The sequence below is a fragment of the Euprymna scolopes genome, chromosome 16, assembly GCF_053919585.1.
Source record: "Euprymna scolopes isolate OS-2025 chromosome 16, ASM5391958v1, whole genome shotgun sequence".
In the NCBI taxonomy this organism is placed as follows: domain Eukaryota; kingdom Metazoa; phylum Mollusca; class Cephalopoda; order Sepiida; family Sepiolidae; genus Euprymna; species Euprymna scolopes.
Genome location: NC_136497.1, coordinates 40,362 through 54,806, shown reverse-complemented (window position 1 = coordinate 54,806; position 14,445 = coordinate 40,362). Strand labels below are relative to the sequence as shown.

The following is a 14,445-nucleotide window of genomic DNA, read 5'->3' as shown; positions in this document are numbered from 1 at the left end:
TTTTTTAGATGGACTTTTCATTTAAAATAAATCGTGCGCGTGGTGTTCGCATTTGGAAGACATTAGTCAAAAACAGAATTTCTTGCGAGATATAGGGGCGTAACTGCAAAGGCCGTTGCGAGATATAGGGGCGTAACTTGCAAAGGCCGTTAAACATTATGCATTTTAGCATTAATTAATTTTTGGGGTGAGGGACGTGTTAAGAAAGGTAGGGGCTGACGGCGGGAAGGGTGCGTATGCCATTGTAATAATTGTCGGGTGGCTCTCAGTTTTGGATCCGGCTGGGGGTGACCTGATCCCAATGGCGATGCCTTCACCCTTCAGAGGCCCTGTGATCATTCATAGTTGTGGTGTACAAGAATGGGGGGGAAGTTAGTGTACTATGAATGATATACATATGCTACTGGTGATTATGGTAGGGGTTGTTGCCTTCTATTATATGGTGTGTAAAAAGAACGAATATGATGAGGAAACGAAACGATAAGCATCTCGAGGCTGGTTGACCAGATGGCAAGAGAGACTCTGGTCCGAAACCGCCTGTGATTCTGGAGAATGCTATTCCTGGTGCTGACATAAACGAAACCAATGTGCATCCCGAAGACCTTCCCGATGCTGAGATGCAGAGGCACTGAAAGACGACTCGAAGATTTATCTTCTTTTCTTTTCTTTTCTCTCTGTTTTATCAAAATTCTTGCAGGACGCTGAGCTGTAAATTGCCAAGAGAAATCCCATCGGTAACTTGAAGGAGGTGAGAAGAAGTCCTTAATTCAACAAGATGCTTATGAGGGGCTGAACTGTGAATTATAAGGTGAAACCTCAACTGCAACTGGTTAAGGTGAGAGAAAACCCCTAGCTTAACAAAAAGCGGGTCCTTAAGTACCCCGGTAGGGTTGTATACCTTCTATTAAGAGACTGTGCTGTTAATAACAAAACAAATCTTATAAATTGTGACTGAATTTCTGAAAAACAAGGCCGATACCCATTAGTCACGTGCTCTCGTGTAATGAATGAATGCGTGAATGTAGGATTGGCATGAAATTCTTAAAGAAAAACTAAAATGACCGAAAAATGGGCTGAAATGACTTAAATGAATAAAAATAAATGACTTAGAATGACTTTAATGAACTTAAGGATGAATTTAATGACCTTAAGAATGACTTGAATGCTTAAAAAATAACTGGAATCCTTCAAAAACAACTTGAATGATCTGGAGAATGACTTGAATGGCTTTGAGACTGACTGGTTGTAAAGTGGGTGATCATTTTACATTAAATTAATGCAGAAAAGTGTTCACCCACTTTATATCACAAAGTTACAAACATAAATACAGCACGCAGTAAGAAGAGATACTACACTTTGATCTTGGCCAAAAGGCCAAGAAAAGCAGTATTTATTTGCTCCCCCACTGAGCAAATTAGGCACAAGGCCAATTTTTAAAGTGAGGAGTGAAGGGGAAATAGGGACCAACTCCCCGGGGAGTAGGGGAGCTGGATAGTGACAATTGGTATGAAGGGTTGCGCCTACATTGACCAAGGTCTTATATGTGGGGTTTACCCCACATATGGTCTTTGCTTGCTGCCGGAAAGATACTACACTTTGATCCCGGCCAAAAGGCCGAGAAAAGCTTAAAAAGCTAAGATCGGCATCTATTAACAATAGGCCTTTGATCTTAACCAAAAAGGCCAAGCACAAAAGTGTTACGGACAGACCGACCGACAGACCGACCGACCTACAGACCGACCGACCGACCGACCGACCGCCCGACCGACGGAGTGACTTACAGAGTTGCTTGCACGCAACTAAAAATGATGAGAACGAGGAAATGACTCTCGTAGATCCTTAAGAAAAATCCGAGTGCTAATTTGAAAAAAAAACAAAACTTTGTTACACAGGGGAGATAACTCTTATGAGTTTTAAAAAATGACAATTTTAAATAAGTTGATAATTAAGAAATACAGGATTCACGAACTGAAAAAAACCCTGTGAGTGACATTTATAAATGGTGATTTTTTTTTAGTTATTATCGTAAATTACGAAAAAAAGGAACAAGCAAACACTTTCATAATGCATGATGAAAAGAAAAGAGACTTAATTACCCTGAATGGAACCGTGGACTTCTGTATTTTATTACTTCCAATGAACTTTTGATTTTCCTTAATCCTTTGTAAGGACTTTCTTAAGAACTTTTGTATGAAAAATAAGGGGGAGAACCCTCGTTGGAGGGTGGCTATCAAACTATGTATATGTTATCTTTTCTTGACAGGTAAACCAACGTGAGAAACCTGTTGGTGAGCTGTGAGAAGGGCGAAGAGGTGTGCTAAGATTAGACCTATTAGTTCTATACAAAGCAATATGCCTAAAGGGGGGCGGATGTAATATGACCATTTGAGGGAGCGATTTGCTCCCCATTGGGGAGGTTGAGACCCCCCTGGGACCTGAGGAAGACCGGGCAAATATGCTAAGATTGTTTAATTGAATCCCGGACAGCGGCGCGTATCAAAAGTGATATGCTTGTACTTAAAAAAAGATATATATTTTATTGTTTGACGAGATTTGTACTCGTTAACCTGGAGAACACCCGTTCAGACTAGCTCTCTGAATGATAGGTTTTGACCCCTTGAGGTCGTGTGAAAAGGATTTCATTTTTGGTCTCAGATTACAAAACTCTGGTCGTATTGCTGAATTGCTCACACACAATTGGATCTAGAATTCCCCAGAAAACGCATTGAATGCCGATTGGTTAAAAGGATCGACCGACCCACCCTGTGACCATCTCTATAAAAAGCCAACACCCGGTTGAAATTACCAGATTTGCGCCGAAATCTTGAGAGAACAACACCCGCTCCAAGGATGCTCCCCTCCCGCCTATCCTGACCAGCCATCCAGTGACGAAACAGATTTGTGAAACTTAAAATGTTTTGATGAACTGAACGATATACATATGTAAAAAAATCTGTAACTTTTGTGAAATTAACCTTTCGTAGATAGAAACCCCTGATTTTGTCTATCTTTACTTTCCGGTGCATGCAAAGCTTTGCTTTTGCTTTTCACCAGAATTCAACACAGATACGCAGAGAGAATTCATGTGGACGACTTCCGGTAGATGATCACGACCAAAGCCTGAGGTCAATTGTTGACCTGAGCACGGGAGACCCGCCACATTGAAACGCTATCGAATGCTTTCTGTAGGTCATAAAATACAAAAAAGAGGAGTTTCTGTTGTTCCCTGCTTTTCTCCTGAAGCTGTCTAGCACTGAAAATAATATGTATTGTCCTCCAAGAGGTACGAAAGCGGAGCAGAGCTTCTGGGAGGACTTATTTCGTTACTTGCAGCAAGCGATTCAGTAGTATACGGGCAAAGATTTTCCCCATTATAGACAAAAGGGCAGTCCCACGGAAATTACCACATGATTTTCGGTTACCCATTTTGAAGAGGGTTACCATTTTTGCATCTTTCAGATCCTTTGGTACTTCACGTTCTTTCCACATCTTAAGAATGAGAGTGAATGGTTTTGTTTTCAGATGTTGTCCACCACGGTGGATAAGTTTGAAAGGGGTATTATCAGGTTTTATTTATTTCATTTGTTCCATCGCAATCTGAAATTCTGGAAAGGATGCTGGTGCATTCATACATAATTGTGCTGGGTACTGTGGCACCATTTTGAGAAAGTCTCCATCTGCGGCAGATTCTTTATTGAGTAGAGTGGAAAAATGCTCCTTCCAACGATCTAGAATTGATTGTGGATCGTTGAGGATAGTGTCATTCTCAGCTGCAAGGAGTGTTTTCCGTTGAGGATCTGAGAGGGCAAAAAATTTGTTTTACACCGGCATGGAAATTTCTAAGATCACGGGCTTCCACAAAAGCCTCCAATTCTAAAGTTTTCCACTGCCACCATTTGTTTTCTAGTTCCTGCAATCTTGATTAACACTGTTTTTTTACAGTTTCTGTAGATGTTGGTCTTATACCGGTTTCGAGGGTCTTGTTCATGAGCATGGCGGGCGTTTATCTTTTCTTGAATGAGTAGATTAATTTCAGCACAGTTTTCATCAAACCAGTCTTGCTTTTTCTTTAAACCGACTGTAGCTTTGGCTGATGCATTAATGATCTTACTGATTGACAACCATTCTTCTTCCAGGTCGCAAGAATTGGTTGGATTTATACAAAGGTGTTGTTCGATGGTGTGTTGGTATTTTGTTTTTACCTTGTAGAGTTCAATGTAATACTCAAAGAGGAAAGCGCCCCCGTGTGTGTGTGTCGTGCGGCCATACAACTTACCTTTGGATGGGATCTGAGAGAAAGAGAAATTAAAGATGGCAGCCATGGATTTATAAGGTGTAGTCTCGTGGAATCTCACGAGATCTCATCTTCCACTGCACATGTATGCAAATGGAATGGGATCAGTTTTCTGATAAAATTCTGTTGGCAGAGGCAGTTGGGAGAGACGTGCTGGAAGTTGAGAAAGAAAGTTGTCAGTGACGAATTCTAGCTGGACTTTTGCATATTGTATTTGGTTTATTTTGTTTTGCTGTTACCAGCCCATTTAACGTCAAGCTATTTTGGCGTAATGGGGAACAAATTCGACCTCAAATTAATACCGGAATTCGACGGCTCGACCTGTATTTGCCTGGGTGGAGAAGGTGAAACTGCATTCCTGTGTGAAGAACATTGAACATGTGGTTCCTCTACGTCTGTCCGGTGGGGATTTCGCAGTATATCAACAGCTTAGTCATGAGGAAAAACAGGATTATGAAAGGATCAAGGCGGAATTATACAAGGCATTCGCTATCGACCCCACCACTGCTTGGGAGCAATTTGAGGCAAGAACCTTGCATCCCGGTGAAACTGTCGACGTTTATTTGGCCGAGCTGATGAAATTGACGGTGTTGTTTGGTGGGATGCCTGAGCGAGCCTTCACATACAAATTTTTGGCAGGACTCCCAACCGGAGCAAAACAACTCCTGCGAGCTAACTCAAGCATAGCTTCATTGTCCCTTAACGACCTGGTAGACCGGGCTAGGACCGTGATGAAGAATACTAGATAGACCGTCCGAGGGGTCCATCCTGCACGGTGAAGTCATGTGTTATAGGTGTAATAACCAGGGCTACATTGTGAGGAACTGCCGGTGGCGACTGACAGCTATTCGCTGCTATCAATGTAATAAGAATGGTCATATGGCCCGGGTTTGTTCGGGAAACGGGGTCGGGGACAAGGTGCAAGCGTCGACCTCTTCCCCAAACAGAAATTGAACGAGGCGCTTCCGACCATTCAGGTCTGTGTCAATGAGACATTGTGCTCAGCACTCTTCAACTCTGCGTGCTCTCGCACCGTAGTGAGTGCGGGCCTCTGCCGCACTTGGAAGAAGATTACTAGATTAACCACCCTCAGTGGAGCGATGCGGCCATGTTGCAGGGTGGGCACTGTGAACATTCGCACTAACACTGGAAATTCAGCTAACGTCGAAGCACTGGTAATACTCGAGAAACCGCTCAGCTTGGACCTGCTCCTAGGCTATGACGCCATCAAAGCCCTAGGTTGTGCTCACATAACGCAGACGGGGGCGATACAGTTTCAGGAGAAGGTTCCAGTGTGTACTGCTTTGAAGATTGATCAGCCAGACTTTATTGTCGAGTTTTACTAGCAGCAGAAGGCTTGGACAGCCGTGTGGAAGGGGTCGGAAAACCAGGAACCAGCCAAACTGCGAAATGAGGTAACAGAGTACCATGTGCCCGACCAAATGAGGCCTGCATATGAAGAGGAACTTCGTGATTGGATCAAGGATGGCTGGTTGATTCCCTACCCCTATGAAAAACTTGGACCTCCCAAAGGCCTGATTCCGCTGATGGCAGTCGCTCAGCACAACAAAGCAAAGGTGAGCCCAATGGACTATCGCGAACTGAACACGCATGTTGATGTGTTCACGGCAGATGCTGACGTTTGTGCTAGCAAGTTACGAGAGTGGCGCCAGCAGGGTTCCAATGTGTCCCTGCTGGATCTAAGAAAAGCATACGCGCAGGTTCGAATCAGTGAAACAATGTGGCCATTTCAGACGGTAGTGGTACTGGCTGAGTTTGGTTTGACATGCAAGGATCTAGAACGTTTGGTGAATGGTGTTCGTGTCTTGAGTCTGAACGTTCGACAGGAGCGAGGGACTTTGAAATGGAGGCGCGGAACTGCAGTTCCTGAAGTGCCCGATGTCTTCACGAGGCGAGCAGTATTCTCCCTGTGTGGAAAACTTGTGAGGCACCTACCAATGTGTGGTACTGCCTTACCAGACTAGGCTTTGGGCTGGACGTGGCACCCCAAATAATGGAGACCATTATTAACACTGTGTTGTCACAGGAAGAGACAATAAAAGATGGGACATCGGCTTACCTTGATGACATATATGTGAACGAAGACATTGTGTTATCGTCACGTGTGAGGGCCAAACTGGCTGAGTTTGGTTTGACGTACAAGGATCCAGCACGTTTTGTGAATGGCGTTCGTGTCTTGAGCCTGAACGTTCGACAGCAGCGAGGGACTTTGAAATGGAGGCGCGGAACTGCAGTTCCTGAAGTGCCCGATGTCTTCACGAGGCAAACAGTATTCTCCCTGTATGGAAAACTTGTGGGGCACTTACCAGTGTGTGGATGGACTCGCATGGCAACAGACATCATAAAAAGGAGGGCAAGCGCAGTCACCAAAGACTGGGATGATGAAACAGCTGACGATCTGTTGGTTTGCATGGTGAAGGAGACCATCGCAAGGGTAAAGCAGGATGACCCCGCCAAAGGAGACTGGTGCGAGACAAACTGAATGTGTGGGTGGATGCGAGCTCTCTGGCAATTGGTATGCTGTTGGAGAAGAATGGTGCTGCGATTGAGGACGCTTGCTGGTTGCGACCGGCGAGTGACGCTGCTCATATCAACCTGGCAGAGTTCAATGCGGTGGAAAGTCAGGAAATTACGCATACACACAGATTCACTATGCGTGTACCACTGGATATCAGACACACTGACAGGCAAGACTAGGGTGCGCACTAAGGCAGCCAGTGGGATGCTGATCAGACGGAGGTTGGAGACCGTAAAAAAGCTGGTAACAGAGTACAACCTGTCTGTGGATACGATACTGGTCACTTCAAATTGCAACCTTGCTGATAGGCTCACTCGGGTGCAACAGAGATGGTATGACACCATGAAGAAGAAAGCCGAGCCAGTACCATTATGTGCCGCCTCTATTGAGGTGGAGGATGAAATCAGGAAGATACACCACCTCAGTGGACACCCCGGAGTGAGACGGACATGTTTTTTAGTGCAGTTGTCGGTGTCCAAAAGTGCAGTGAAAGCGGTAGTCAGGGAATGCCAGACATGCCAGTCAATCGACCCCGCCCCGGCCAGATAGCGGAAAGGTCAGCTGGGAGTAAGCGCGACTTGGAGCCGACTGGGTATGGACATAACCCACTACGGCAGCCAGCACGTCCTCACCCTGATCGTTAGTGGACCGACAAGGTTTGCAATCTGGTGGCCGTTAATTAGACAGGATTCCTCCAGTGTAATCCGTAAATTGGAGTCCATATTTTATGAAAGGGGGATGCCTGAAGAGATCCTCACAGACAATGACACGGCTTTCTGCAATGGGGAGTTCAGACGTTTCGTAGACGAGTGGGAATCCAACTCAGACACAGATGTGCATATGTACCAAGTAGCAACGGCATAGCAGAGCGGTACCATCTAAGTGTGAAGAGGATCGCGGCAAGAAAACAATGCACAATCACAGAGGCGATCTATAGATATAATGCAACTCCAAAGGATGGCATGACTGCTGCAAGCGCACCCACCAATGCGATCCATTGCTATTGAGTGCGCATCAAAGACATTGCCGCCCGTCTGCCCGATCGGCAGGAAACACGAGGGCCGTATGAGTTAGGGGACACTGTTTGGGTGAAGCCTCCCAATAATTGATGCACCAGCCGCTTTCAAAGAGGGCAAATCACTGGCATTATCAGTGAGCAAGCCGTGCTAGTCAATGGTACTCCACGCCATGTGAAGGATATCCGGCCTGCCCTGAATACGAACCAGTTGGCGAATAGCAGTGATGGTGAATCGTCCAACGATGACCTGTGGATCCGTCCTATTCCTCGCGATGGTATAACTGTGAACTCCGACGCTGACGTCGATAGTTCCAGCATCCCTTCTGAGAGCTCTGATGAAGATGAAGAAGTCCAGACTGATGGTATAACTGTACGCCCTAACGCTGATGCTAATGGTTCCGAAGCATCTTCTGAGAGCTCCAATGAAGATGAAGTAGTCCAGCCAATCCCCCTTCGTAGGATTGCCTGCAACAAACGACCGCGTCCACCATGCCAAATGTGTGGTCTGGAGACCAGGGTAGAGTGTAGAGTTGAATGTAATAATCAAAGAGGAATGCACCCCCGTGTGTGTGTTTGTCGTGCGGTCATACAACTTACCTTCGGATGGGATCTGAGAGAAAGAGAAATTAAAGCTGGAAGCCATGGATTTATAAGGTGTAGTCTCATGGAATCTCACGAGATCTCATCTTCCACTGCACATGTATGCAAATGGAATGGGGTCAGTTTTCTGATAAAATGTCTGTTGGCAGAGGCAGTTGGGAGAGACGTGCTGGAAGTTGAGAGAGAAAGTTGTCAGTGACGAATTCTAGCTGGACTTTTGCATATTGTATTTGGTTTATTTTGTTTTGCTGTTACCAGCCCATTTAACGTCATACCTCTGTTAGGTGATGTTTTGAGAGGTTATATTTTTTCCGAGGTTTCTGTTTTAAGTCAAATTTGGTCTTCTCTCTGGTAGTATATTAAGCACGTGTGATAACCAGACGGTGACCAGTCCAACATTCATCTACACTAAATGCTGATTTATTATGTGGATATCCATTTTTTAATCTTTCTAACGGACGTTGACATATTCTAGAAGGTGCCAATGCTGAGATCGAGGGTGTTTCCACGTGGTCTTAAATCTATTTTGGAGCTGGGTATGAGTGTTGGTAATGAATAACTCAAATTCTGAGCAAAGTTTTAACAACAGGCGGCCGTTAAATTTACCAAGTCCATGCTTCCCAATGACAGGGTCCCAGCGTATATGGTCTTTCCCCTACTCTCGCGTGAAAGTCGCCCAGCAGCATTAATTTGTCGCATGGTGGGGCTCTAGTTATAAGCTTGCCAAGCTGCTGGTAAAATTCTCGTTTCATTACACTGTCGGCGTCTAGGGTTGGTGCATATGCCGAGATGACAGTAATGAAGTTATCAGAAGGCAGTGGGACTCTAAGACATAAGTCTCTCATTTACAGCTGTTGGTGTGAGCTGATGATCATGCACGATATGTGACGTTATAGCGAAGCCAACTCCGTGTGTCCTTATTTCATCTTTATCCCTTCCCTCCCAAAGGAAAGTGTATCCTGAGACCTTTTCTTCCAGCTTACTCTCCTCTAAGAATCGGGTCTCGCTTAGTGCAGTAATGTCCACGTTAAGAGCCGCGAATTCCTTTGAGACCAGGGCAGTTCGTCATGTTGGTCTATCCATGTCATTGAGGTCTATCAGGGTTCTTATGTTCCATACACCAAAGGTTAGATATGTGGATTTGTTTTTTGAATTTTTCTGGTTTCAACCGAAAAATAGGGTACCCACTGGATGCGGCTTTCCAGCCAGGCACAGTTGTGACCTCTGATTTTTAACTCACATTTTCTAGGGCCCTCCCTGTTCAGGGTGGGCAGCGGTTGTCATCAATAAGGCTTGCCCACTAGTAGACACAAAACTGAACCGTCGGATAGTCACAGTTCTAAAAGAGGGCGACCATCACGCGTCCACTGCCAACGTGCAGGTCCAGACTAGAGGCTCCGAGTTTCATCAGAACCTTCTTCATCGCCTTTGGTCTTGTTGTAGAAGAGAGAAAAATAGGAGATTAAGCAGTAGAAGAGAGAGAAAAAACAACATTGGCATATGAATTTGTTTAGGATGGGCATCAACTTGCCAGGAAGAAACCCACACACTCTGGCTCCCGAATCTTACTTCGCGGAACTTGTGGGTGTGACGTGTGATATCAGGGAAAGGGGGCTGCAACGTACAAGTATGTTTGTTTGTTTGTTTGTTTGTTAAGCGCCTCATAGCCAGTCCGTCTGACTATTGGAATTTTTAAAAGTCTGAGTTTTCTTTCTCCCAGCCTTATCCCAGCCAAGGACCTGCAAGGCCGAGGAGCAGGGGTTGATGGCATGTCAGGGCATGTTCACACGTTGGTGGGCCATGGCATAGCACCTCTGGAGTTCCCTGCTGCTCCGAGATCCCCTGACATTTAGGTGGTGCTGCAAGGCACCAGTATCCGTATGTGGCCATGTGGGTATGTAAGATGGACTTTACACTGGAGAGAATAATTATACTGACAGAGAAGACTTACGCATATATATATATATATATATATATATATATATATATATATATATATATATATATGTGTGTGTGTGTGTGTGTGTGTGTGTTTGTGTGTGTGTGTGTGTGTGTGTGTGTAGGTAAAGATAACTGTGAACTAAATAAGTTTTATCAATTATGTCGAACACTCTGTTAAAGGGTGACGTACTTTCTCTGAATCATTATGCATAGTGTGTAAGAAGTTAACTAGTTGTTATTTTGTTGTCGGCTCCAATGTTTTTTGACAATAATACGGAAATAGAAATTCTGGGTGAATTTCTTGGCACATTTCTAAAACCATAATATATACATGATATTTTTACATAAGGTTATTAGCATGGTAATATGTGTTAGTTATTCATTTTTCGCTGTTTATATTAATTGTTATGATTCGTTATAACAATGATATCTATCTCACATTTCTGAACTTTTTATGCGGATTGATTATTCGTATTATTTTTTATTTCCGTTCTAAATAAAAAAAAATAAACACAATACCAGTTTTCTGAGTTTGTTTTTTTGTAGAAAGAGATAGTCAAATAAATTTGTATTGGAATAAATATTAATTTAATAAATACAACAACAACTACTACTACTACTAACACACACATATATATATATAAATATATATATATATGGGTTACTTATCAAGGCTTGGAGGCCACTCGAAGATAAGGGTATATATATATATATATATATATATATATATATATATATATATATATGAGTAGTACCCCTCAACAAATATTCAATGTGGAATGGTTAACTCACTCAAACAAGACCGATGACTAGGGGAGATTTTGTCACGATTTCTCTACTGCTGATGATCTCACTAAGATTGTTCATGAATTCACCTGTGTCCCCGGCACTGACAGCCAATGTGCAAGTCTCCTAGCCATTTTTGTCACAACTTGACCTGAGCTATGGTTATCCTCAGTTCTGTCTTCACTGGGATCTTCCGACCACTCCCTTGTATCAGTTAAAATGTAATAAGCCCGTACAGTATATCGATATGGCTGGCTGGGATAGCTTCTGCACATTTATATCAGATCTAACTCTGCATTCCATGTTTAAAAAGGATATGTCCTATATAGTATCAGACCTGACGGAATTGTTGCGTGAACAGTAGCCTGAGATGTCGGAAATTTTCTGGTCCTATGTCTATCCTTGTGGCCATGTCACTAGTAAGGGTGCTGGTGGTAAACGTTTCATCTGGGCTTACATAACCCGCCTGATAGTCAGGACCCGAACTTTGGATTAACCACTAAGGAGGCTGTCCTATCAGCAGGTGCAAAGTACTGGGACTGCTGTATTTCTATTTGGTGAATGGATTCTGGACCATGCAGTAGTTTCTGGTGGGACCTCTCCATGCCATACTAGTGGGTAATTGTTACGGCTTTACCTTATTATGTGCTACACAAATATTCCTGTCCTTTCCTCTCTTACTTTCCCTTTTTGTTCTGCTCTTAGCAAGTCTGTCAACCTGTTCCACACATCCTAAAACCTCAACATGAAATATCTCCAAAAAATACACGAACAAACCTAGAACCCCATCCTCCAACGTAAACCCCTACTACCATGTCTCCTTCTTCAACATCAGGGGTCTACATTCCAACCTTCCAGAGGTTGAAACCCAATTACAGGAGACGAAACTGGACATACTGTTCCTAAGCGAAACTGGCATAGGGCCGACCACTTCCCTAGATAAGTTCATAATTAAAGGATACTCTAACTTCTAGGATCTTCGGACCACTCTAACATCTAAATCTGAGCCCCAAGATCGCCATGGGCATTGAATATGTACTTACATTAAAGATGGCTTTCCTTGTGATAGGAATATCTCCAAAGAAGACCCTAATTTGTCTTATATGTGCTTCTGGGTTGCACTTGCTTACACCACCACATTTATATTTGCCCTTTATCGCTCCCACAACAGTGGAGTTACTATCTTAAAGAGTATATCTGAGAAAATTGACCACATCCTGTCTGATCATCCTTCGGCTAACATTTATATTTGTGGTGACTTCAATGTCCACAATGTGAAATGGTTGACCCACTCAAACAAAACAGATGATAAGGAGAGGTTCTGTCATGATTTTGCCATTGCCTATGACCTCACTCATATTGTTCACGAACCCACCCGCGTGCCCGATACTTCCGGCCATTATGCACGCCTTCTAGACCTTTTTCTCACAACTTCCCGGAGCAATGTTCATGTTCCATTCTATCTTCTCTAGGATCTTCGGACCACTCGGTTACATCAGTCAAGATAAAATTGAAACGTAATAAGTCTTCAGACGTACCTCTCCATCGTAGAGTATATCGATAATCTATGGCTGACTGGGATAGCTTCATATCTGATTTACCTCTGCATTCCATATTTAAAAAGGATGTGTCATCTATATTATCAGACCTTACCGAATGATCAATTATAGGTATAGACTGATTCATACAATCCAAAATATTCCAACAAAAACCTACCAGTCAGCCATGGTTCTACCCAGAATGTGCTGCTCCCATCGCGCAGGGAAATCACTTTTTCCATAGCTACCAACGTATTAGATGTACTGAGATTAAAGCTGCTTTCTTGACTGCCAGCAACCACTGTAAAAGAGTAAAAAAATGAAAATGAGCTATATGCTCAGTCCATTAAACCCAAAGAAGCTGAGAAGTGGCCTGGTTCCCATCAGTTTTGGCAAATAGCAAACAGGATCTTGAACAGAAGCGTGTGATCAATCCCAACCATCATCAAAGGACCTGAGGTCATCTCATCAGCATCAGACAAGGCCAAGCTATTTTCCAAGAACTTTTCAGTTAATTCTACCCTATGCGACGAAGGCCATCAACTCCCCGTATTTCCATCTACAACAGACAACACGCTATGCAACATACAAATATCTGTGTGTGAGGTCGCCAAGCTAATCAAGAACCTTGATCCGAGTAAAACAACTGGCCCTGACGGCATTCCAATTATAGTGTTGAAAAAGCTCCAACCAGAACTTGCCCCCAGACTTACAAAACTGTTGTCGTAAGGAGAATTACTTCCCAACACCCTGGAAACCTCATCAGTATGCCATGTATTTAAGAATTCAGATGAGAGGTATTCTCCCTCTCAGTACAGACCAATACGTCTTCTGTGTATCATGAGTAATTTGCTGGAATCCATATAAAATAAAGAAGTAGCAAAACACATCAGCAGAAATAACCTTCTTAGTGACATGCAATATGGTTTTCGTTCTGCTAGATCTACAGCAGATGTGCTAACAGTTATATCTCATAGGATAAGTGAATCTCTCGACAAAGGTTTCTTTTTTAGGGCAATTGCTCTTGACATATCAAAGGCCTTCGATAAGGTTTGGTATAAAGGCCTATTCACAAGAATTCCAGCTATGGTATAACTGGAAATGTTTTCTCAATTATTAAATCATTTCTCTCTGATAGGTTCCTAAGAGTAGTGGTTGATGGGCAGAAATCAGAGACCCACAATAGTAATGCTGGAGTCCCTCAGGGGTCCATCCTGGGCCCAACTCTCTTTCTGATCTACATCAATGATCTCCAAAAACACATACTTAAATCATTCGTTGACATCTATGCTGATGACGCGACCATCTATGGCAACACATCAAAGGCTATAAATAACAAAGTTCTCACTGATTCTTTTTCCTCTAATCTTGAGCGTATGGTACAATGGGGAAGAGGTGGCTTGTTAATTTTAATGCCTCTAAAACCAAGCTCCTATCTTACATCATCAACGCTCTGATCCCCATCTGGCATCAATTGTGATGGATGGCTCTCGTCTTGCGGGGGCTCCATTTTTTGACAAGCTTCTGGGATTGACATTTACTCCTGATCTGCAATGGAACATTTACATCAAGCCTGTTGCCAAGGTCACTTGAAAAATGGTGGGATCCTTCTACCACTCCAGTAGATATCTCACTGCTAATGCAATTCTCTATCTATATAAAAGCTAAGTACATCCAAGGATGGAGTACTGCTGCCATATCTGAGAAGGAGCTATAAAAACAGCATATC

At 43.4% G+C, this 14,445-nt stretch overlaps 1 pseudogene; it reads right to left on the bottom strand.

Annotated features, from left to right (window-relative positions):
* Positions 1–1,245: 1,245 nt before the first annotated feature.
* LOC145296482 (U2 spliceosomal RNA) lies at positions 1,246–1,388 on the bottom strand (annotated as a pseudogene).
* Between the last annotated feature and the right edge of the window lie 13,057 nt (positions 1,389–14,445).